This window comes from Culex pipiens, chromosome 2 (assembly GCF_016801865.2).
Source record: "Culex pipiens pallens isolate TS chromosome 2, TS_CPP_V2, whole genome shotgun sequence".
Lineage (NCBI taxonomy): Eukaryota > Metazoa > Arthropoda > Insecta > Diptera > Culicidae > Culex > Culex pipiens.
The window spans coordinates 159,298,565-159,323,026 of NC_068938.1; the positions used below are offsets into that span (position 1 = coordinate 159,298,565).

General features: G+C 34.8%; 1 protein-coding gene across 2 annotated transcripts in view; it reads left to right on the top strand.

Annotated features, from left to right (window-relative positions):
• Nucleotides 1-24,462, top strand: part of LOC120421681 (uncharacterized) — a 213,003-nt gene that overhangs the window by 59,586 nt on the left and 128,955 nt on the right. The window contains exon 1 of one of the 2 annotated variants that reach the window (XM_039584912.2): nt 14,947-15,839. The exons of the other annotated variant lie outside the window; for it this stretch is intronic. The gene's annotated coding sequence lies outside the window, so the exon portion shown is untranslated. Of the gene's footprint in view, nt 1-14,946; nt 15,840-24,462 lie in introns of those variants that run through there. 2 annotated transcript variants of the gene reach the window in all.

The following is a 24,462-nucleotide window of genomic DNA, read 5'->3' on the forward strand; positions in this document are numbered from 1 at the left end:
TGTACCATTTTCAGTTTTTTGTTGCTTTAAATTGATTCTGAAAATATCAATAAAGAAATAAAAAGAATTAAATTCAAAAACAAATAATGTTTAAATGTAAAATATAAACATTGAAAAACAAAGGCAAAATCCAAACAAAACGTTGAATTAGTAACATTTTATTGCAAAGTAAAAGTAAAAGTAAAACAGGTTAATGTTTTGTGAAAATGTGTGAAAATTCAATCTAAATATTTTTTTTTTAATTTTAAGTAAACCAGTCGCGGGCCGGATGAAATGGCTTCACGGGCCGGACGTTGGGCAGGCCTGTTCTATACGAATTGTTTAGATTTTTTTCTGTTCAAGAGCCAAACCAAGAAACTTTGTCGAAACACCAAAATTTTATCTCGCGATCTACGTTGTCTACGACTTATTTTGTCAATAACAACCTCTCAAAAATCAGTTTTAACGATGCAGATCACTGTTGAGATTTAGCGAAAAGTGATTTTCTAAGCAATTTTTAAAGCTCTGAAAAGAAAATGTCTTATTTTCAAGGGAAAAGTGTATGGGACCATCCCAACGAAAATGCCCTCAGAATTGAGCCAAAGGGTCAAAGTATCGATTTTTGGTAATATTTAAGGTTACTATGTAAATTAACCCGTATTTTGTACAGTTGCATTTTTGTGTGTGTTTTTTTGGTTAATTTGGTATGAAGTAGTAAAGTGCAATAATCACTAAAAACAATTTTTTTAAGACTTCAGTTCAGACGATATTTGTATGGACAATTTATTGATGTTAAATGGATAATTGAATTGAATTGAATTGATATATTCTTATCAATATCTAGGGACAATTGCTACATATATTAAATAAATTAAATGCATTTGTAGATGAAGTGAAAAAAAAAAACGATGCTTTATTTATCAATTCAAAATTATAATTTATCTCCTTTAACAAAACCTTTGAGAACTGTGTTCTCTTTTGATGTACAAAATTGACTTGTTGAAAAAAAAAATCATTTAATATTGAGCACCAAAATATTGTTTGTAATTGCTTAGGACGACATTTAAAACTAAAATCTTATGTAAAGCTAAAAGTACATTTCGAGTTTCCCAACAAACCATCTTCAGATATCTGATCCTCCTAAAGTGTTGGAGCTATAAAAAAGGGGGCGGCATAAATTTAAAAGCCAACACGTACTAACTCATCTCCCTTTGGCAGTCACACAGCCACGAGAGTGCACATTAAACTATACGTGAGAGCAGTGCATGTGTATGTGAGGTATGCCATAAAACAGCGATTCTCAACCTTCTTCTAGGCTGGTACCCCCTGCCATGTAAATCAAGTAGGCCCGGTACCCCCGTTGAGAATCGCTGCCATAAAACATTCCGAAAACCAGGAGCGAATAGCTTCTGACAATAACATTTCAAATTCCTTACAACCAACCCGGGAGCATGTTGACAGCTCCCATACAAACTGAGCGTACCCCTTTTTGTGGGCCCAGTGGGCCTAAGATGGCGGCTTTCTATATTATCTAGCCGAACTTTTGAAAATGGCGAATAGTTTGAATAAATAAAGTGTTTGCCTTGTTTCAGTTTAAAACGACAAAATATGCAGTCTAGAATCATTTTCTTAAAAAACTTGTTTAGAGATACGCCACGTTCAAATATTAGTCTAGAACAGATGAAGTGAGCGGGCCGCGAAAGCCGTCACGAAAAAAAAGTTTCCCATGCAAATTTTGAGTTGCGTATTTATTGGGCGGACTCCGACGAGGCCCACTCGCCATCTGTCGGTGGATACGCGCAACTCACGAAAACTGTCATGTTAGGGGACGGCTGCTTACAACTGAATGTAGAGAGGGATTTGGAGAAAAAGAAGAGTGCATTTTAAATACCATCTGTGTGGTGCGACTATTCAAAATAGTACGTCGAAAAAATAGAAAGAAGCAGTAATTTATGCAACGCACTCGAATGAAAACAACAATAAACGCTTCGACTATAGGGTTCTCCTTATAATTAGTATCCGTTCAGTAATTGCACTCTTCCACATTCGTCGTCGCTTCGTTGGACGTGTGAACTTTGACTAATTGTTTTCGTTCGATGCGGGGCCAAAGTTCGTCATACACACGGAGCGAAAGATGCACGATATTTCGTTGTTGTTATTATTGTTATCACCCCACCCTCCCATCAACCGCCACGGATTCGACAGGTTGAAGAGTGCATGCATTTTCGTTCATTAGAGCTGGGGTGGTATCTGTAAATCTTAAGATTTTATCTTCAGCCCCGGACTGGTTCGTGTCAGACAGCAATTAAGCATTTAAAGATGTCAAATCTCGTTAAATTGTTTTCACTCTGTTTTGAGTTCCTGCCTTCTTGTGTTTAGCGGCACATGAGAGGAAAATTTTGTGTGGTTTGGCGTGAAGAAAATAGTGTGTTTTACCTGAGCGTGTGAGTAAGGTATTGCATCATAAGTTACAGTTTGTGGTGTTTTAAATTTGATACAAAATAGTATTTTTCAATTTATTAATGATTGATTCAGTTGACCATAGTGAAGAAAACGGACAAACTTCTACTTTAAAAAGCTTTTTTGGTCCACTGAAATATCCATAAAATATAAAATTTGCATCACCAAGCAGAAACGAATTAAAAAGATTGTCTGCTTATCATATAAATTGACACTTAGCAGTGATTTGAAATTCCATGCTGCCGTTTCCCTGCGAAAAATCTAAAAAAGAAATTTCTCCCGACTCAACAAACAAGAATAATAAACCTCCCCCTCGACTAAATTGCCTCGAAACGACTTCGTATCAGAATAGCAATAAATAAGCTATTTAGTTTCATTATCGCACCTCGCCGTCAACATCCAAAATAACGACTCGCGCCTATTCCCAAAAGCACACCATCAGGTAATTGAAAACACGACATTTGCGCCGTAAACTAACAGAAGCACTCCCCCCGACTCTCCGAAATCATGATAATTTGGTCGTTAAAAAACGGTACGGTTTTTCCACCATCCCAAAACCATGACGATCAGGTCGCTTAGGTTAAGCCAAAGCAGCGAACCCAGCTCAGTCAATACCGGCGTTGAGGTGTACAGTTACCTCCCGGTTGTCGTCCCCTTGGCAGTAGCTCAGAGGCGGTCGGGAGACTTCCAGAGACCTCCGCACACGCCAACTAAGTATGCTTGAGGTTCATGGGCAGTAGGGTGGTTCATTTCCTCTTTTCCTCGGGAAAAGGTCGAAATGAATAATTTTTTTATCACAACTATTTTCATGTGGGTCTCGTGGCGCAGGGGTAGCGGCTTCGGCTGCCGATCCCGATGATGCTACGAGACGCGGGTTCGATTCCCGCCTTATCCACTGAGCTTCTATCGGATGGTGAAGTAAAACGTCGGTCCCGGTTTCTCCTGTCTCGTCAGAGGCGCTGGAGCAGTAATCCCACGTTAGAGGAAGGCCATGCCCCGGGGGGCGTAGTGCCAATAGTTTCGTTTTATTTTCATGTGAAACCTCAAAAAAAATATTTTTTTAATGTTTGAAAATCATACCTAATGTAGGTGACTCAACAAAAAATAACTCCGTAGTCCGTTTTTTTATACTGAGCAGTTCTCTAGGATTTCGGTCATTCGATTTTTTTTGTATTTTTTAATCCAACTGAAACTTCGGTATGCTCAAAGAAGCCTTCGGTATGCCCAAAGAAGCCATTTTGCATCATTAGTTTGTCCATATAATTTTCCATACAAATTTGGCAGCTGTCCATACAAAAATGATGTATGAAAATTCAAAAATCTGTATCTTTTGAAGGAATTTTTTGATCGATTTGGTGTCTTCGGCAAAGTTGTAGGTATGGATACGGACTACACTGGAAAAAAATAATACACGGTAAAATTTTTTTTTTTGATTTTTTAATTTAACTTTTAAACACTAAAACTTGAATTGCAAAAAAACACTATTTTTAATTTTTTTTATTTTTTGATATGTTTTAGAGGACATAAAATGCCAACTTTTCAGAAATTTCCAGGTTGTGCAAAAAATCATTGACCGAGTTATGATTTTTTTAATCAATACTGATTTTTTCAAAAAATCGAAATTTTGGTTGCAAAAATTATTCAACTTCATTTTTAGATGTAGAATTGAATTTGCAATCAAAAAGTACTTCAGTGAAATTTTGATAAAGTGCACCGTTTTCAAGTTATAGCCATTTTTATGTATCTTTTTTCAAAATAGTCGCAGTTTTTCATTTTTTTAAATTAGTGCACATGTTTGCCCACTTTTGAAAAAAATATTTTTGAAAAGCTGAGAAAATTCTCTATATTTTGCTTCCTCGGATTTTCAAAAAGGCCAAACATTCAATATTACGCCCTTTTAAAATGTTAGTCTTGATTTGAAAATTTCGAAAATATTTTTTTTGAAAAGATCGGAAAATTTCACAAATGTTTCATATTTTAACATTGAATATCGGACCATTAGTTGCTGAGATATCGACAATTAAAAAATGGTGGGCTGTTTGGGTGAGACTTAGAAAACATCAATTTTCCTGTTTTTAAACCTTTGCATTGAAATATCTCAGCAACTAAAGGTCGTATCAACAAAGTCCGAAGAAGCAAAATATAGAGAATTTTCTCAGCTTTTCAAAAATATTTTTCTCAAAAGTGGACAAACATGTGCACTAATTTAAAAAAATGAAAAACTGCGACTATTTCGAAAAAAGTTACATAAAAATGGCTATAACTTGAAAACGGTGCACTTTATCAAAATTTCACTGAAGTAATTTTTGATTGCAAATTCAATTTTACATCTAAAAATGAAGTTGAAAAATTTTTGCGACCAAAATTTCGATTTTTTGAAAAAATCAGTATTGATTAAAAAAATCATAACTCGGTCAATGATTTTTTGCACAACCTGGAAATTTCTGAGAAGTTGGCATTTTATGTCCTCTAAAACATATAAAAAAATAAAAAAAATTAAAAATAGTGTTTTTCTGCAAATCAAGTTTTAGTGTTAAAAAGTTAAATAAAAAAATCACCAAATTTTTTTTACCGTGTATTATTTTTTTCCAGTGTAGTCCGTATCCATACCTACAACTTTGCCGAAGACACCAAATCGATCAAAAAATTCCTTCAAAAGATACAGATTTTTGAATTTTCATACATCATTTTTGTATGGACAGCTGCCAAATTTGTATGGAAAATTATATGGACAAACTAATGATGCAAAATGGCTTCTTTGGGCATACCGAAGGCACCAAAAAAGTTTCAGTCGGATTAAAAAATACAAATATTAAAATTGAAGAAAAAAGACCGATTTCGTAGAGAATAGCTCTACTATCAAAAATTAGGTCCAAATTATATAAATGGTTTTAAATAAAATAATTGAAATAATGTTTCTTGTAATTTAAAAAATATCAAATAATTTTTTTTGAAAACTATTTTTCATACTGATTTTGAAATATGCTTTACCGTCTTCCATCCTGCTTTCAAAATATACGATTTTTTCAAAACCAAACTGTATAACAAGGTTATTGCCCAACCCCTTTTTCCTTCCCTTAAAAACTTCCAAGCAAAATTAAAGGGGGGGGGGGGGGGGGGGGGCGCCAAACATGAAAAATATGTTTATAAGTTAATTTATATTTAAAAATTTGTGACAATTGCATAATTGCAATCTGTAATACTTTTTCTTTGCTTCACACATCTACATTAATCAGAATTGAAGGACAGAGAGTTTAAATAATAGTTGTACAAGTAGTATAACCGTAGAAAAATATTGGGGAAGGGAAAGCTTTGGTGAAAGTAGTTTTTTATTGTTTAGGAAATTTATTTTGTTTGGAGTTTCGTATTGTGTTGAGGAATTTTCAAAGAATTTTGTCGAAAAAATATTTTTTTTACAATTTCTGTCAATTTCAAATCTTTTTGAAACTAAGATTAATTTTTTTGGAAATGACGTTCCGAAAATATTTTTTCATTTATTTTTTTTCACGAAGCATCAGTCTAGTTTTAAATTATAATTAGATTCTTAGACATGACGTGAGAATTTTTATTTTAATTCAATTTCAGGTATAAAATTCAATTGCTATTGCACATCAATTTCTGGTAACGGATTAAATTTTAATTTTAGTTTAGGCTCAAACTTTTCTCGAACTTTTAACTTTTATGAACATAGAAGCATAATTTTGGTAGCTATCCAAACAAAAATGCTACGTAAATAACTGAAAATCTTTATCTTCTTAAAGAATTTTATCAAAGTTGTAGGTATGAATGAGGACTATTCGAAGGAATGGGCAATCCGAACAATGTTTTTGACAATTTTTTTTTAATCAGTTTTTTTAAAATCCACATCTTTTATGTTTTTATATTTGAGCAATTCGAGCCCAAAACAGGAATTTTTTAGGTACTTTTTTCTCGACCCTCTCCGATTTCAATGAAACTTTGTAGACATGTTATCCTAGGCCTATAAAAGCCATTTTTGTGTATATGGAGCCAGTTACACTCGATAATGACATTTGAGAAGGGCGTAAGTGTTTTCAATATTTTTGTATTTCGTAATTTAAATATTGCTATATCTCGAAGCCGTTGCATCGTATCAAAAAGTGGTCAAAGACAAACTTGTAGGAAATTTGACGGGCTTTTCGAAAAAAATACACTGAAAGAAAAAAACATTCCACTTTTATGAGATTTTTTGATATTTGAGTTTTAAGATCAAATTTGAAGGTGAGCCCACGATTTTTTTTCGTTCAAAATTTTTGTGAAAATAGCCTAAGATGTAACAAAAAAAATCACGAAAAATGCAGGATGGAGCAACTCACCTAAAAAAATACAAAAATCATTTACTGAAACTGTTTTTTTTCAAAAGTGCTCTAAACGTCAAAATTTTCAAAAACCGAACACGATAGTCGATTCTCCAGACAATTTTACATAAAAGTCTCCATATTGACCGGTTTAAAAAATAAAAATGTTGAAAAAATAGGTTTTTTGATGGTTTTTGTCAATTTCTATGTGACAGACTTAATTTTTCAGTCACGAAAATATGTTTAACGGAAAGCTCGTCAAATTTTCCATAAGTTTGTCTTTGACCACATTTCAATTGGATGTATGGGCTTGCAGATATAAGCTAATTTACTATCCAGGTTACTATACTACACTGAAAAAAACATTGAAACATTTTTTTGGAAAGCCCGTGAAATTTCCTACAAGTTTGTCTTGGACCACTTTTTGATACGATGCAACGGCTTCGAGATACAGCAATATTTAAATTACGAAATACAAAAATATTGAAAACACTTACGCCCTTTTCAAATGTCATTATCGAGTGTAACTGGCTCCATATACACAAAAATGGCTTTTATAGGCCTAAGATAACATGTCTACAAAGTTTAATTGAAATCGGAGAGGGTCGGTACAACCGATTCCCTATTTGACATGGAATTGCTCATTTGTTGATATGTCTTAGTGATCTAAGCCCCACAACTTTTAAACCTTAGAAAAGTACGAGTAAGAAGGTTGCCCCAGAGTTATGAAAACTTTTTGGAAAAATATAAATCCGATTATTATTTTTCGACTACAATTTTTCAATGTATAATCGAATTTGTAATCGAAAAGTACTTTACAGAAATTTGAACAAGTGCACCGTTTTCAAGATATTGCAACAAAAAGGTTAATTTCAACTTTCAGTTTAACGATTTTTCCGCTCATGGACACGAGTGACACATTTCTGAAAATATGTTTTTTCCAAAACCTTAGAACATCTGCTAAAAAGTTGTTAAAGAAACATTGGAGATTCGACCTCTAGTTGCTGACATACTGCGGATTAATAAAATAGAAAGAAATCGCACCCAAATAGCCCCAAATTTTCTAAAGCCTATAACACAGCAACTTATAAAACTAAAGATACTTTTGGAATCAAGACTAACTTTTCAAAAGGGCATAATTTTTTTGAAAAAGATTTCGATTTTTCCAACATTCAACAAAAGACCCGAAGGTCGTTAAAGTGGATTGCTTTGCTTTTTTTCGATTTTTCCAAAAACATATTTTTTTCAAAATAATATAACTGTATGACAACATTTATTTCTGGATTTCTCTATTACTAAAAAGTTACGGATTTTGGTCCCCTAACAAATAAAATAAATGTACAAAAACATATGAATATTGAGATATGTATTGTTTGTGAAAAAGCTTATTTAAATGGGATAAATTTTAACCGTTAACTTATTTGTCAATAGTCAATTCATCAATACCTAAAACGGGTCCCAAGACGTCAAATGAATAAAACAATTACTTCAAAATATATTTTTTTCAATATAATAATAAACTCACCATTTTTGTATGGAGACATGCCGGGGATAACCATTGACACAAAATGGTTTTTTATCATAGTGATTCAGCCTTCCAGCAAAACATATTTTTGGATTTTTTCTGAGTATTTTTTAACTTTTCAAAAATCACATTTTACACAGAATTTGAAGGCTTGTTACTTGTTGGCTTGTTACGCTTAATACATTTTTATTTTCAATTTGTATGGAAATTTTGTTATGAGGTGGGGGTCATAAATCCATAAATTTTGCGTTACGTAAAAAATTAACCCTCCCATTATCTAAAATAACCTAATTACAATCAACAACTTTTGTGAAGACACCAAATCGATCAGAAACTCCTTTTAGAATATTTGAATATTTTCATAGCTCTTTTGTATGGTCAGCCTCTCTATTTGTATGGAGAAAACAATTGTAGAAAATGGCTTATTTGGACTTAAATAATCGAAGGAGAATGTTTTATCCTATAAAAATACGAAATTAAAAATCTCAAAAATAATATCAAAACTGATATCATGCAACTAATATGTTGTATCTTTGGACGTTGAAATAAATCTTATACCTACTTCTTTTACAATTCCACAAAATAAATTAAAATCAATTTTCAGTCGTGAACCATTATCCCCCTTCTCTTCCCACGCCTTGTCTTTAACATCAATCCCTTCCCTACGAACCCCGAGTAGGCCGCGGGTAATCGGCTCCCTTCCCACTAACATTTACACACAAGATCCTCTGTAATTATTCTTAGCATTAAGAAAAATGTAATTACAAAAGCCGACTCGGTCCTAACCGAAAAGGACCTAATAAAAATAATTTTATGAAAAAAAAAAATCTTGATCCACCCTAACGGTCAATTCAATGCACCTCACTGTAGATGGTGTGATCGTCACGAAAGGTAAACTTTCCGTGTTATGAGTCCGGCTCATTCGGTGTGGTGGAGGTATTCTTTCCTGATTTATGATTTCCGCGGAAGCCTCACCTTTGCTTATCTCTCCGTTTTCGGGGTCTGTGGGCATTTGAGTCACGAAAGGAAACAGAGCGAGAGAATCGTCTGGACTTGGCAATGAATTTCTTTCTTTGTTGCTTCGACAAGTAAATTTTGGGAGGGCCAATGAGAAGTTGTCCTAACAGCCGTGCTGAGTTCAGATATTGAAGGGGGTATTGACCTGCGGGGTCCAAAAAAGGCACTATTAAGTTGTTCCTTCGATTCTGGACTGTGGACAGAAGTTCGTGTTGGTGGTGTTTTTTTTTTTTTGCAGTAGTAATCACGCAATTCGTTGTTGGAACAGGTCGTGGGAGAATTTGCACTAATTATGGTGTCTTCTTTCACGCCTGGAGGCGGAAGGTGTGAACGGTGAATAATGAAGCGACGGTGGAAGGGTTAGATGGCTGGTAACGGTTGATGGAACTAGATAAGATAACGATCGACCAAGGGTAATTGGCCTGGAAGAACATTGGGTCAATGTGGAGTTCTTATGTTGGGAAGATGGTGATGTTTGGGAATGTTTCAGCGTTAATTAAGAAATTTTTGGGGTTCAATTTGACATCATTAGCATAGACAATGGGAAATGCAATTTGGATTTGCTTGCTGCTTTTTTGGGTATGTAATAAATAATTCTGTTTATTATATAAAAAAAAATCAATGTCTTGAAGATCAACTCAAGTAATGATATAACGTTGTTTTAAAAATTCTAATGAGCGAAATTATCTGTTGATAAAGTATCAAATGTTCAATTTGTTATAACTCATTGCTATTTTCACCGCACATCTTAACTCAATCATAGGTGTCACTTTCCAAACATCTCACCTCACCTGCCTTCAAATTACGTAAACAAACCCACCTCCATACCGGATCGCGTGAAATGGAAACGCAGAATGGCTTTCGGGGCCACCCGAATCGCGAGCCGGGCACCCCAAATCCGTTACTTTGACCGAGAATCACTCGCGCGGTTGGCTTTGGATCGGCGAAGAAATGGAACAAGGCTTCGATTTGATTATTAAATATCGAATTTCAAATTCGGAAAATTTATCTCAACTCCATCAGTTATCGCTTTGAAGAGTCGATTTTTTTATCTTTCCGCTGTCTGGTTGGAGGTGAGCCAAAATTGATGCATTTTTTTCTATTAAAAGGAAAATAACAAAGACTTCAAAAAACCGAGTCGGCATCAGCGCCAAAAGGGTAAAAGATCGCGTTGCCTCAAATTTCACGGTTGTTGAAAGCTTTTTAATAATTGATATTGCCGTTATCACCGGTCGTTGAGAAGTGTGCGCCAAAGACTTAGACCATCGCCCCACAGAGAATCAATGAGCGTGCGCGATCAAGATCGCGAGCGGAAGTTCCGATCGTACAAAGAGCACAAAGAGATTATCCAATGTTTGATCTATGTTGGGCGTCAAAGCAGTTGCCACTCACGGCGTTTGAGCGCTCTCCTCTCGCGTTATGTTTGCCGTTAGGCTCTCTGAGTTTAGTCTCGCGCATTGCGTGTGTTGTTTGGGAACTCTTGCCGTTTGTATTGGAAAAAAATGCCACAGTTGATCTTCAACTTTTAAAGATGTTTGTGATTATAAAAAGCCCAATAAAAAATTGGAGACTAATGAGCAAAAAAAGCAAAGAATCGATTTTTTTATTTTAATTATAGACCAACCAATGTCGTTGATGCTGATTTATTTGGATTAAACAACGGATTTTATAAGTTTTTTTCATTGAAATTTTAAATTTTTATCAATAGGGTCCTATAATTATGAACAACGGTAAAAAACACGCTTAAAAATTATGTCTGATCACTTTTTTTCTATTTTAATTCAAAAAAGTTCATTAACACGACAACATTTTACGATCGATCAGCTGGTGTCCCCTTGGAAAAAGCTGTCAAGTAGAGTCGTTTCTGTAAAGAAGGGACGAGAAAGTTAATTTTTAAAAATCCATTTTTAAGTCGTTTGTGATCGTACAATGGGCATTGTACTAAAAATAAATTAATCTTTATGAACAATAATATTAGCAATTGAAGCTTAATTTTTGGACTCAATAATATGGCATCAGAAAACTAAAATTGTCATTTCGTAGAAATGTAAAACATTACAAAAATAATTAATTGTTGGTTACAAATGCACAAATGAACACTAATTTATTTTTTTTATAATTTTATTGCGCTAATTCATATTATAGAATTTTATCTTTACACAGAAATTTTAAATTATTATACTTGTCAGGGAATGAAAAGCAAGGTTCCAAAAAAGTGGGGCTTTTCAATAACTTTTTTTGACTTTCTTACAAAAGAAAGGTATAGGGTTTGCTTTTGGCTCCGACTCCAAATCAAGCTTCGTTCTCAAATCATTTCTCGAGAAATATAAGTTCGAAAAATCTGCAAAAAATCATGTTGGTTGTCAAGTTGAGCTTCACATGCAGATGCGAGCAATGCTGGCGCGTGTAGAGTTTTGATACTAGATTACCCCCTTTTAGTGCAAGTTGCTTTATCGATCGATGCTAAGCTTCAGTGAACGCAAACTAGACGCAAGCAGCTATCCGTTCTGAAGCCCCATGCTCATTATTTTGCCTTTCTTTTTTGTTTTGATCATTCTGTATTTTGGTTCATCGTATCGTCGGCAATGAACCCAGCGTATGAGTCAAGGTGGTTCATTCGGTACGTTTGCGTTTGTCGTAGTGAAGTCTCACCGAGCGCTCAGTCGCAGTATGCTTCCCAATCCCAAAAACGCCTAAATGCATACTACATAATTTTCTGGCTTACTTATTAAAAGCTCACAATTTTGCCTAACGCCTAAATGTCAGTTTAGTGAATTCCAGTAGGCGTTTCAAAGCTTTCAAAAACATTTATGCGGTTTAACGTTACATCGTTTACAACACGGCAAATTCTCGGGTGCCAGTCATTTAGTAACCACTTTAACGCTCTGGAGCTAGACGGAATTATTTTGTTTTCTCGTTAATTCTTGATATTTTGAAAAGTGCAAAAAAAAACTCAGAGAAGACGAAAAATTTAGCGATAGGCAGAAAACATTACGAACATCGCAAATTGTGAGCTAATTCTCTGCCTCACAAATAATTTGTTCTGACTTAAAAAATCGAAAATGCTTGTGTGCGAGCACAGCTTATACCCGGCCATGGCAAATGAGGCAAAAAACAGCGCTTTTCAGTTTTATGAAAAAATCATGTTGAGTTTTGAATTGATTAATGAATGGACCATTCTTTATTTTGCTATTTCTTTGAAAAAAATCAACTGCCGTTATCTTCCTTTTGTAAGAAAGGCTCTATCTCACCCCAGGTGGGATTAAATCGGGTTTTTTTATTTTTAAAGTTTTCTAGGGTTTTTTCTCAATCCCATTTTCCCTTAAAAAGCACTCAGCAAGCAAAATCAAAACATAGAAATAAGGGAGTAATTAAGGGTGAAACAAGAGTACACTTCCTGCAGAGACTTATGAGTTGATCTCAGTTTGAAAGGTTCTCCAAATCTCTTTATTGCAAATGTAACATCCTGGAACAGAACTGCTAAATTCTAATAAAAACAGAGATTCAAAAACATATTTTTTCAATAAACTTCATAAAAAATTAAGCGATTAAGCATCTTGAATTAAAAACTGCCTAAAATATATTTTCCTTTTGTTTTAAGTTTTCAGATATATTTCAGATCACTTTAAATGAAAATCCAGAATCCAACCATAAAGTTCGTGCGCTTTTGAGAGGAATCTGACGTAACGCTCATTTTTTTCAATTCCAACACTGCTGCAAATGGTTTGACGATAGTACAAAGCTGTGAGAAAACAGTATTCAACATTTTGTTTATACATTTTTAAAAGACAATCAAGTTGATTGGTTCTAACATGCAAAACTGTTCAGTCTCTAAAGTCCTATTTCACATGGTTTATTAAAAATTGCTAATTTAATAGTTGTCACTCTAACTCTGTTCAAGGGTGATAATTGTTGTATTCCTTCAACAATATGATTGTTAAAAATGTTAAACTTTGTTGTAAATATTCATGTACACCTAGAACTGGGCATCGGCATACGAGAGGATAAAGAGCACGGTTCGGTAGGTAAATGGTACTGTGTGCGGACGGAGAGGATAAATCCCGAAATTACCGAGAGTACTTTACTCATAAATTCATTTGCCAAAAAAGTTCATCTATAAAAAAGTACCGGCACCGAGACTCGAACCCAAGACCTTCGGCATATTAAGGGAACAATTGGCAATTGGGTCCTAAAATGAAGCTTAGATTGCTGATATTATTGTTTACAGCGATAAATCTTATTTTTCTGAGTACACCCAGAACAGGGCATCGGCATACGAGAGGATAAAGAGCACGATTCGGTAGTAAAATGGTACTGTGTGCGGACGGAGAGGATAAATCCCGAAATTGCCGTGAGTACTTTACTCATGGGTTCATTTTCCAAAAAAGTTCATCTATCAAAAAAAAAAAAGTACCTAAGACCTTCGGCTTATTGAACCGTGTCTTTGCCGTATAGGCCACCATGGTTCGGTGACTAAGTGGCGGTCATTTGTCCATATAAGCCACTCAATATGATGAACTCGTCAATGAACGAATAAACACACGAGAGGTCTTTACTCACGCAAAATAGTACTTTCCTCACGTTTCTTTTCGGGAGGACTTTCCCCTCGTTCTTTAACTTTGGGTGTACAATGACCCTTTGTACGACCACAAAAAGTTTAAAATGGATTTTTAAATCAATTTTGAAAAATTAACCTCGCGGTCCTTCTTGACAGCAAAGCTCCTACTTGACAGCTCGTTCCAAAGGGGACCATAGTTGATCCATCGAAAAAATGTTGTCTTGTCAAATTTTTTTTTGCATTAAAATGACAAAAAAGTAATCAGAAATGGTTTTTAATCGTGTTTTTTACCGTTGTACATAAAAATTTACATAGGGCTTTAGTACCCAATTAAGGGAACAATTGCCAATGAACTTTTAACAAAAGCATTCCTGGAAGATTGGCTAAATATCTTTGTGAAAACGAACAGACAATAAAATTTAAAAAATACTGTTAGTAAAAGCAACAAAAAAACAAAGAAAAAATAATTTTTGTCATTATCAAATTCTGTCCAAATTTGTATTTTACGTAAAAATTCGGCCGAATAAAAATCCGGGCGTTGAAAACCCGTACGGCTAAGTTAAAATCTGTAAAGTTAGTAGCCTTAATAATGAAAAATAATATTGAGTACGAAATTTTTGATCATCAATGCATCCAATTTTTAAGTGACATCCCTATATTTTGCGATCGCCGGTTTTTTAGATCTTTTCCACTCTCCCTCGTTCGTTATCAAACTTCTCAGTCCCGTCGTCGTTCCACTCTCCGTTAAGGCTTCACTCATTCTCTCCAAACCCCATCTCAACCCTTTCGCTCGATCGCTCGCCCGATCACTCTCTGTTTACTTCGAACGTCCGTCGCGGAAGCACGCACCTTTGCTGCTTTGCACTCAAAGAAAGTTCTCTCGCAACGTGTTGCTCTGCGCTCTCTCGCGCATGCTGCTTTCTCCCGCGTTGTTGTCACTCAAACTGTTGCTGCAATCGACGGCGCGTTGTTGACGACGCGCTCTGTTTTCAGTCCGCGGCCGAATCGCGTAACGGAACGTTGTTCTCGTCTGTGGAGTTGGAGTTTGAAGTCGGAGTTGTTGAAGAAGTTCAGGTGGATTGCGGTGGAGTAGCAGGTTGTTGCTGAAAAAGCGGGTTGCGAATTTTTGGTGGACGTGTTGATCAAGTGTTGATGCAGATATCTGGTTCAAGGTTTCCCATCGTAGTAAATCGGTGACCACTAAACAGTGTACAAAACGATGCTCGTTTTGTGACGGTTCGATGCACTTGGGGTTCGCGCGCGGTAAATCACTACGACGGATGATCATGAAGATTGATGAGTGTCTGCGGCGTTGAGCGAAGATCCGCAGATTGGTAGTTGCAGTGTGGTCATACGGCACCGTAATTGAATTAAGAAAAAAAGAGGAGCGTTTTCATAAATTCCAGCCGTGCTTATTAGTGCAAGGAAAACGGATTTTTCGTGCCCGTCAGAGCCACCTTTCGACGGAGAGGGAAGCGGCGTTTGAAGTGGTGATCTTGAAGACGAGAGATCCAGAGGTGGATATCGTTTGAAGTGCTCGCGCATAGACACCACATGGTCCCCTTTCCCAAGTGGAAGACCCAGAAAACGGCGGATCGGTGGTCGCTCGAGAAGGTGTTTCTATGTCGACTCTCCCGCGATCTTCGGGAGTACATAGCACCTTGCCAGCAGCAGTAATAACAACAACAGTTAATTCATAAAGTGGAAGATTATTAGTTTTACTTATGTACACGATCGTGCTCGGATGGTCCATAAAAGAATCGTGAAGGAATAGCCAAGAGTGGTGAAGACAAGAAGAAATTCGAAAAAAAGAGTTCGTTACAACTCCCGACCAAGTCGTAAACAAGTTTATTAAAACTTATTATTTTTTTCGGAAAGCAAAGCATTTCCCAACTCCGCGTTGGGACTGATCGGACTACACACTGGCTGCCACTACCATCTACCGGACCTCGATCATTTCGGCGACAGTGGATCGTCACTCAAGGTACGGTACGGAGTTTTATAACCTCAAAAAAGCAAAAATTGCTCGCAAAACAACCTCGCGAAAAGGCCTTCTTTTCCGCCTCATTTCAGTTCACTTCTGTTGTTGATTTTAATGCCTTTTGATTGGCAGACATGCTTGCAAAAAAAAAATCGCTGTGTTGCATATCTTCGCTGGCTTTTTCGAAGCTCCTCCAAGTTTCGTGCGTTTAATTGGCTCTCAGGGCGTTCGAGGAGGGAGCTTCCTGATTGTTTTGTTGCTGAGCGGTGTGTGTGTTGGGTGTACTCACCCATATGGGTGGATTCTTTGTTGATGGGATAGTGAGGGGTTACAGGGGGGTATGCGCAATTCGCGCAATGAAGGCGCCCAACTCGGCGGGAAAGGTAAATAATTAGGGGGTTTATGTACGCACGGACGTACGGGGTGTATGGAGGTGTACAGAGAGTTGAGCCTTGTTTTTACGACGACGGCGTTTGGGCTGTATGTTTTGGGTTTACGACGCACGAGTGAGCTGGGCTCGATTGGTTGGGGGGAGTAGTTTCCGGAAATATGATTGCGAAATGCTTCTGCGAATTCTTTTAATGGTATTTCTGGGTTCAAAATTCTGATAACAGAGTTCCAGACTCGTTTAATGGATATTGGATAAACCTATTATGTATTTAGAAAAATCAGTTTGTTCAATATTTTCATGAATGTTAGCAAAAAAAAAAAACTACGAAGTTTTCATTTTAAGATACATTCTATAAAGAAATAAAAGACAAATGAGGAACAACAAAAAAGCACCTTCAACCTGATCAATTTGTTATGCAAGGTCAAAATCCAAACTAAAAACAAGTGATTGAAGTCATATAAAAAAAAAAATAACCGTTCTCATGATATGTTGAAAAAAAATATACATGAAAGGTAGACTAATTCTAATGACACCAAACATGCTCTAAAGCAGCGATTCTCAACGGGGGTACCGGGCCTACTTGATTTACATGGCAGGGGGTACCAGCCTAGAAGAAGGTTGAGAAGCGCTGCTCTAAAGTGATTTAGAATTTTTGAATCCAAACTGGCGGGCAAAATGGCAGTGATGCAATATCATCAACTTTGACAGTTTGCTAAAACGCTCAACCAAACCACAATCATCAACTTCTCAAATTTAACTGAACTTGGTTCGCAGAACTCGAATTTTCATAAGATACCTAAAATGTTTGAAAATTAAAAAAAATGCGATATTTTTTTTTTGTTCATCATTCGATTATCCGAAGTTCCATGCAAAACTTCAGATGATCTTAACTTCGGATAATCGAGTTTTTGCGTAGATTAAAAGTTTCTTTATTTAAAAAAAACGGAGAAAATAAAAAAACTTTAATAAATATTGGTGATGAAAGGCTCAACCAAATAAAATGAGAAGAATCGAAGGGGATGAAGTTAGTCCAAATCCACATTTTAAGACAAGAGGTTTATTAAAAAGTGCTTACGAGGCAGTATTTGTAAATATTGCTCGGTTTGTTCTAGAGGTCGTATCGAGGTGCTCCGATTTGGATGAAACTTTCAGCGTTTGTTTGTCTATATATGAGATGAACTCATGCCAAATATGAGCCCTCTACGACAAAGGGAAGTGGGGTAAAACGGGCTTTGAAGTTTGAGGTCCAAAAAACCTAAAAAATCTTAAAATTGCTCGCATTTCCGTAAAACTTCATCAATTCCAACTCTCTTAGATGGATTCGAAAGGTCTTTTGGAGCACTTTTAAATGTGCCATAGACATCCAGGATTGGTTCGACTTTTTCTCTTAGCTTTTGCAAATTACTGTCAAAAATGGATTTTTTTAAAACCTTAATATCTTTTTGCAACAGCCTCCAACACCCATACTCCCATAGGTCAAAAGATAGGTAATTTCATGGACTATAAGCCTACGGTGTTAACTTTTTGGCCAATCGCAGTTTTTCTCATAGTTTTTCGATTTTTCTAGAACAAACATTTTACAACGTTAGTTTTTGCCCTGTAGGCCGCCATAGCGGCACCTTTTGGTCTCAATTTTGTCATATTCGGAATCCTCGGACAATTTCACGTAAGTTAGTAGTATTGGAGTTGTAAATTGGATTTAAAAAATAATTAAATAAAACATTTTTGAAAAAAGAAATGGATCTTGTTTACCCTATGATCAATACGTCAAATGCTGTATCAAGTAGGCGAAAACCTGTTTTACCCCTAATCCAACAAATTGTTGAAAAATATTTTAATTAATTCTAAATGGCAATTTTTCCAATCAAATTTACTACTCCAATACTGCTAACTTACGTGAAATTGTCCGAGGATTCCGAATATGACAAAATTGAGACCAAAAAGTGCCGCTATGGCGGCCTACAGGGCAAAAACTAACGTTGTAAAATGTTTGTTTTAGAAAAATCGAAAAACTATGAGAAAAACTGCGATTGGCCAAAAAGTTAACACCGTAGGCTTATAGTCCATGAAATTACCTATCTTTTGACCTATGGGAGTATGGGTGTTGGAGGCTGTTGCAAAAAGATATTAAGGTTTTAAAAAAATCCATTTTTGACAGTAATTTGCAAAAGCTAAGAGAAAAAGTTGAACCAATCCTGGATGTCTATGGCACATTTAAAAGTGCTCCAAAAGACCTTTCGAATCCATCTAAGAGAGTTGGAATTGATGAAGTTTTACGGAAATGCCAGCAATTTTAAGATTTTTTAGGTTTTTTGGACCTCAAACTTCAAAGCCCGATTTACCCCACTTGGCACTTTGGCATGAGTTCATCTCATGTATAGACAAACAAACGCTGAAAGTTTCATCCAAATCGGAGCACCTCGATACGACCTGTTACACATTGGTGAAAAACTCGCTCTTACAGAAACTTATTTGTGACAGCTTCACTTTCTAAAAATCTCAAATATATTTCTTGAGATTTTTTCTGAAAAAAAGTAAAACATGGAAAACATAAACCATAATCATTTTTTCTTCAACAAGCATTATTTTAAAAATGATAAATTTGGAATGGTGAAAAATCTTTGTGATTGCAAAAATAACGTCTTTGTTTATTTTTTGGAGTATGGATTTATGCATCTCTGAAACAGATTCTATAGATATAATTGAAATTGGAAGAACCATTTAAAAGTTCCATTAAGAGAAAAAGAAAGTTTCTAAAAAGTCTCACGATTTTGGTAAATTCTGCAGCAAAAAAACAAAATCAAAATATATTACTCGAATTTAAAGAATTTACTCGAATATTTTTCTGAGCATTCTGAGTGTCTTCTTTAGAATACGAATTTAAAAATTTCACAAATCTTCGAATAAATTGAGCAGAAAAATATCGCACACAAAAGGCCGATTTTTAGAGATGATTTGTCTTGTTTTGAAGTTAAGCCGGAATATTTCTCCAAATTTAATACAATTTGTACCATGATTTTAAACTCCAATTCAGTATTTTTCAATTTTGCCAAATTTTTTTTTTCACATATCGGAGATGGAATTTGGGGAAATTTGTTTGAAAGGTTAATAATTTGGTCCTACCACATTTTTATTGTTTTTTTACAAATTGTTTTGCAAACCTACTCACACAATTTCAGTTGAAACCGCCATTAAGAAGCTGTTATTTAATAGTAAAGTGCTGATGGGTCAGCATTTGGTGCTTGAAAGAATTACATGATGTTCCTCATCTCAAAATTCAACTTTTCGCTAGTGAACTTCTATCGGCCATAGAAGTGGAAGGACTAACTTTTAAAAGAACATTGAAGTTTATTTCAAATTTATGTCTCCAGCAATCAAATGACAAAAAAACTTTTCTAAAATTTTACATTTTCACGAAATAAACAAATTAATAGATCTATGGTTTTTCTCAAAATTTATTTTCCCTAAAAAAGCAAATGTATCTCCCTGGAACAGAACTGCTAAATTCTAATAAAAACACAAATTGAATTGAAATTGAAAACAAATCAAATAAGTAGTAAATTATTTTGAATGTAATGTAAAACGTTTATTTTTGTATTTTTAATTTGAAAGTGCACATATTTTAATTTATGGTCAACAGATCAGAAAACAACGTAACTTTAAAAAAAATCACAGGTTCATTGATATTTTGCGATTTTTTTAACGTAGCATTTAGTTTTATCGACTTAAAAAAGCTTTGAATACTTTGAATACAAATGTACTAGCCTTTATTAATATATTTCGATTTGTTGTTTTTATTTTAAAAGTAACAGGTCATTATTCCATGTTTAACTGTACAGTGTACACTAAAGTGCCCAGAATATAAGACTTTTTCTAATAACCTCGCTCAACAAGCTGAATATTGTTTCTTGAGCTATTTTTTAGGACTCTGGGCCAAATATGAGCAAAATCGATCAACATTTACCCATTGATACTCGGAGGTGAAATTTGTATGGGAAAAATCGAAAAAATGTTTGGAAAACCCAATTTTCTAACGGTTAGGTCTGCACGGTGCGCTACTTCCATCAAAATATTCCCAAAAGTTAGATTCTCATTGGAAATTTAATGTTCGACAACTTTGTAGAACATATCAAAGCTGTAAAACTTGACCCTGAAAAGTTATTAGCGATTCAAATAAGTCATTTTTTATGAAAAACATTTTTTTCACTAACTTTAGGGTCGGTTATTATCAATATGTTAATCGCAACCAATTTCGCCCAAAATTTGCACACATGCTTAAAATAACCCAAAAAAATCGTTTTTCACTGGTGGAGCAGGGGATCATTTTTTCTGGGCCCCCTACTGTACACCTGCAAATGTTGAAGTGTTTTAATGGTCCAATAAACCATTTTTTTTTATTTCTGGGTGATTTTGACACCGCTTTGAGTCAAGACCAAAAAGCCAAAAAGCAAAAAAAATCACCTTTTCAAAAAAAAAATCCACATATTGTAGTGAAATCGATGTCCGTCAAATAATCCAGGAATAGATTCTGTAAGTTTCTTAACAGAATCAAGTTCTGTTTCAAGAGTTTTCCACATTATTAATTATTAATATTGACGGAAGTTGTTATGTGTTGCGGATTTTTGTGTTTCGTTTTTCTAGAGATTTAGATGAGTATTTAAAAAAAAATGCATACTGTTTTTCAAAGGCCGTGCAGATGTCTTAACATTGGCACTTGAAATCAATTCTAATTATCTAAGCTTCAAAGAAACTGACATACCATCTCCAGTACAAAACCAGCTAATTGATTTCTGTCACGCAAAAAAAAATCATCTAAAACTTCCGCCTGACTAATGGAATCAATATTTTCGCAAACCGGAACCATCCACATTACTCAAGCTTTCCAAACCCAAGACGAAAAGTGCTGATCACAAAACCGAAAATCAATCGCCACATAGTCAATCCATCCATCCTCACCTAACTCTCATCAAACCAACCGAAATCCTCAAAAGTGTCTCAAAATCAAGCCGCCGCTGCTGCCACCGTCAAATTTCGCATTGTTTTTTTTTTTATTGGCCGCCGCCCCATTATCAAGTGGCCAAGGTTAAGCCCGACTTACCGAGTGGATAAATCATAAAGCGCACACACACCATTAATGGTGGCTCGCGAAATAAACCGTGCAGAGGTGAAAGGTAAATCGCGCGCGAATTGGACTGCTTGTGTTTATGGCAAGTGGCCGAAGTTCGTGGCCGGTGGCGGCGGCGCAGGTCAATTGATCACGGTTCGGTGCGCGGGCCACTTCGCTGGTCTTACTTTGTGTGTGAATGTGAGCGATAGGAGGCAGAAAGGTCATATTTTGGAAGCACTTTGGCAACTACCGTCAAGCGGATTGCAATTGTGTTTTAAAAGAAGTCGGTTTTGACAGAAATGTGAGGATGTCATAAAGCAGGTGGTTCTTAGATTGTGGTAATCTAAAGTTATAATGTTATCACAACTTGAGACGGCAATATTGTCTGATTTCGTAAAAGTTATATTTTAAGTACCTGTACTACTAGACGGCCCTTGGAAATTGTTCAATGATTGGCCGTTAAGATCTTGATAAATTATTGGTGATGTTATTTTTTTGAATTCAATGGAACAGGCGATCTTGAAAGATTTTTTGCAGGTTTCAAAAATATTGTCTGAAAAGTTTCAATTTACATTTACCATTTTATCTTTCAACGCCATCATTTTTTTTTGTATAAATTGGTCAATGTCAAAGGAGAGGGAGGAAAAAATGAAAAATTATTTATTAGATTAAAACTTTTTAGCTCAATTCAATCTAATTTATTTTAATTTTTTGAATGATAAATAGGGTATATGGCCCTATTTTGGACCTACTATGCAAAGCGTCAACATATTTCGCATAGTTCTCAGGAACGGTCTAACTAATTTGGCTCGTTTCAGGATTGTTTTGTGCCTTAATTTATGCTTAACAAAGTGTACTTTTGAAAATTTAAAATAATTTAACCATTCCATTGTAATAAGCATTTCAAGTAAAACATTTTTTGGATGCTTTTTGGACTTATTGAATGTATTTTGGAGACATCGCTGAACCTATTTTGGACCCACACTCTGATTGGTTGAAATTTGGACAACTCGAATTGCGGCGTGCGGCGGCAACACGCACACTTACAAAAACTCGGTTAGATAAACCAAAGGGCCTATCCACGGTTATAATTTGGAAAATATTTATTTCAGAAATTAAATAATTATGATGAAACAATGGATTTGAATTTGAAAACGTGTTTTAATCATATTGAATGGAAACTCACGCATCTTTAGCAGGTCTCTGTCCTATTTACAATTTGCATATTCTTACGACCTAATTGTTCAAGCATTAGAACATAAAAGACAACCCGTTATTACTCGCAATAAAAACACCTTATCTTAAAATTAAATGAATGACACCGATACATAACAAGTTACAATGAAAAAAGGTTCTAAATTTTACGCAGAGCTTATGTTCAAATATTATTAAACAATCAAGAAATTTTAAAGGGAGATTATAGCTTGTAACTTGGTGTGAAACTTTCTCATCTGTCATGTTAAACTTTACAGTTGGTTGATAAAAAGTTTAACTACATGTTGCACTTTAAAAACAATGTAATATTTGAAAAAAAATCTTTGTTTGAATACCAGGGTGCCTTTGATAGTCATAGTTTGTCTTGTTAAAAGCAGATTTGAGGTTTCCAAACATTATTTTTACTTCGAACTTACCATCACTTAGGTTGCTGATATAATTTTTAAGAAAATCATTTATGTCAATACTTAGTTAACTATGTTTATAAGCTTTTTAACATAATACATATAAATTTTAGGTAATATTGTTAAAAATTCAGAACTTTGCCTGAAATTCGTTGAAACTAGTTTTGTTTATTAAATTATGGATTTATATTACATGTATAACTGAATTTAAAGAATGAATCAAAAGTTTTCACATTTTATATGAAATTTGTTTTACTGGAAATGCCTTTAAATTATGAGATTTTTTTGAATTATGTCCTCTTATGCTAATTTTTTTTTTCGAAGATTTTTATTTTTCTAGCTGGTTTAATTGTGTTTCTAACATGATTGACACGGTAAAATTTAAAAGTGTAATTTATTATAAACCAACGCTGCCAATTGTTAAAAATAAGTTATACCTGTATTTTTAAAAATTATATATAGATAAATATGCAAAAATCAGTTAAAACTTACAAAAAATATATTGTCCATATGTATATTTCTCTGATTAGTTTGCAATACGTTGTAAAAGCCATCACGATCTCCGACACTTATTTGATTTTTTTCTGAACCAAACCTAATGTTGTTTGTTTTCCAGTAAAGAGCATTTAAAAGACGTGCAGATGACAATTCAAAGCATTTTTTATTTATAATTCGTGGATTGATCGAGAACTAATCGCAAAATTGATTTTTTTACAACTAGCGCTTAGGATCTTTTTAAAACTAACTCAAGATTTTTTTAAATTTAATTCATAAGCCTTTTTCAAAAACCACTCGTAAACGATGTTGACAGCTCCTGTCACGGTGACAGCTGACGATTTAATGAACTAGACCCTTTAGGTTTTTCAATCGTTTCCCCTTCAATTCCAACAGGGTAGCCAGTTTGCATTTTTTGAAGCAAAAATTAAAAATATTTGCGGCTAAATTGGTGATAATGATGTTAAGACAAAAATAAATCAACATCAGTTTAAATTTTGGGATACTTTGCAATCGGTCCTAACAATCATCTAAATCTCTTGCATCAATTTGCATTTTTATCGTTTAAAAAACATATTTTCATTGTTTCTGTTAATCATTTGCTTTTTAAAGCTTAGATTTCATTCAAATAATTACAGTAAAGAAATTCAATTCAAAATATTGAATTAAAAATTTCAATCAATTTCAATGAAATATCGAAATAAATTGATAAACAAAACTGGCAACACCTTGTTATGCATGTGTTGGTGATAGCCTTGAACCGACGGCAAAGTAGCTCCAAAAACTGATCCAACGCGGCTGATTTGAAAAAATATTTTGAAATGAGTTTTTGTCGATAATAGAATAGTTATTTCAATGGTTTAGTGACGGAAAATAAGAAAGAATTAAATAAACAACAGTTACATTGCTCGGAAACCAGACGAAATTGCTTGGTGTCAGTGCAAAACAGAAAAAATCATCAAGGTGTCGCGAGCCAAATCTGATAAGCAACGAGGCCGGAATTTTTGGACCTAA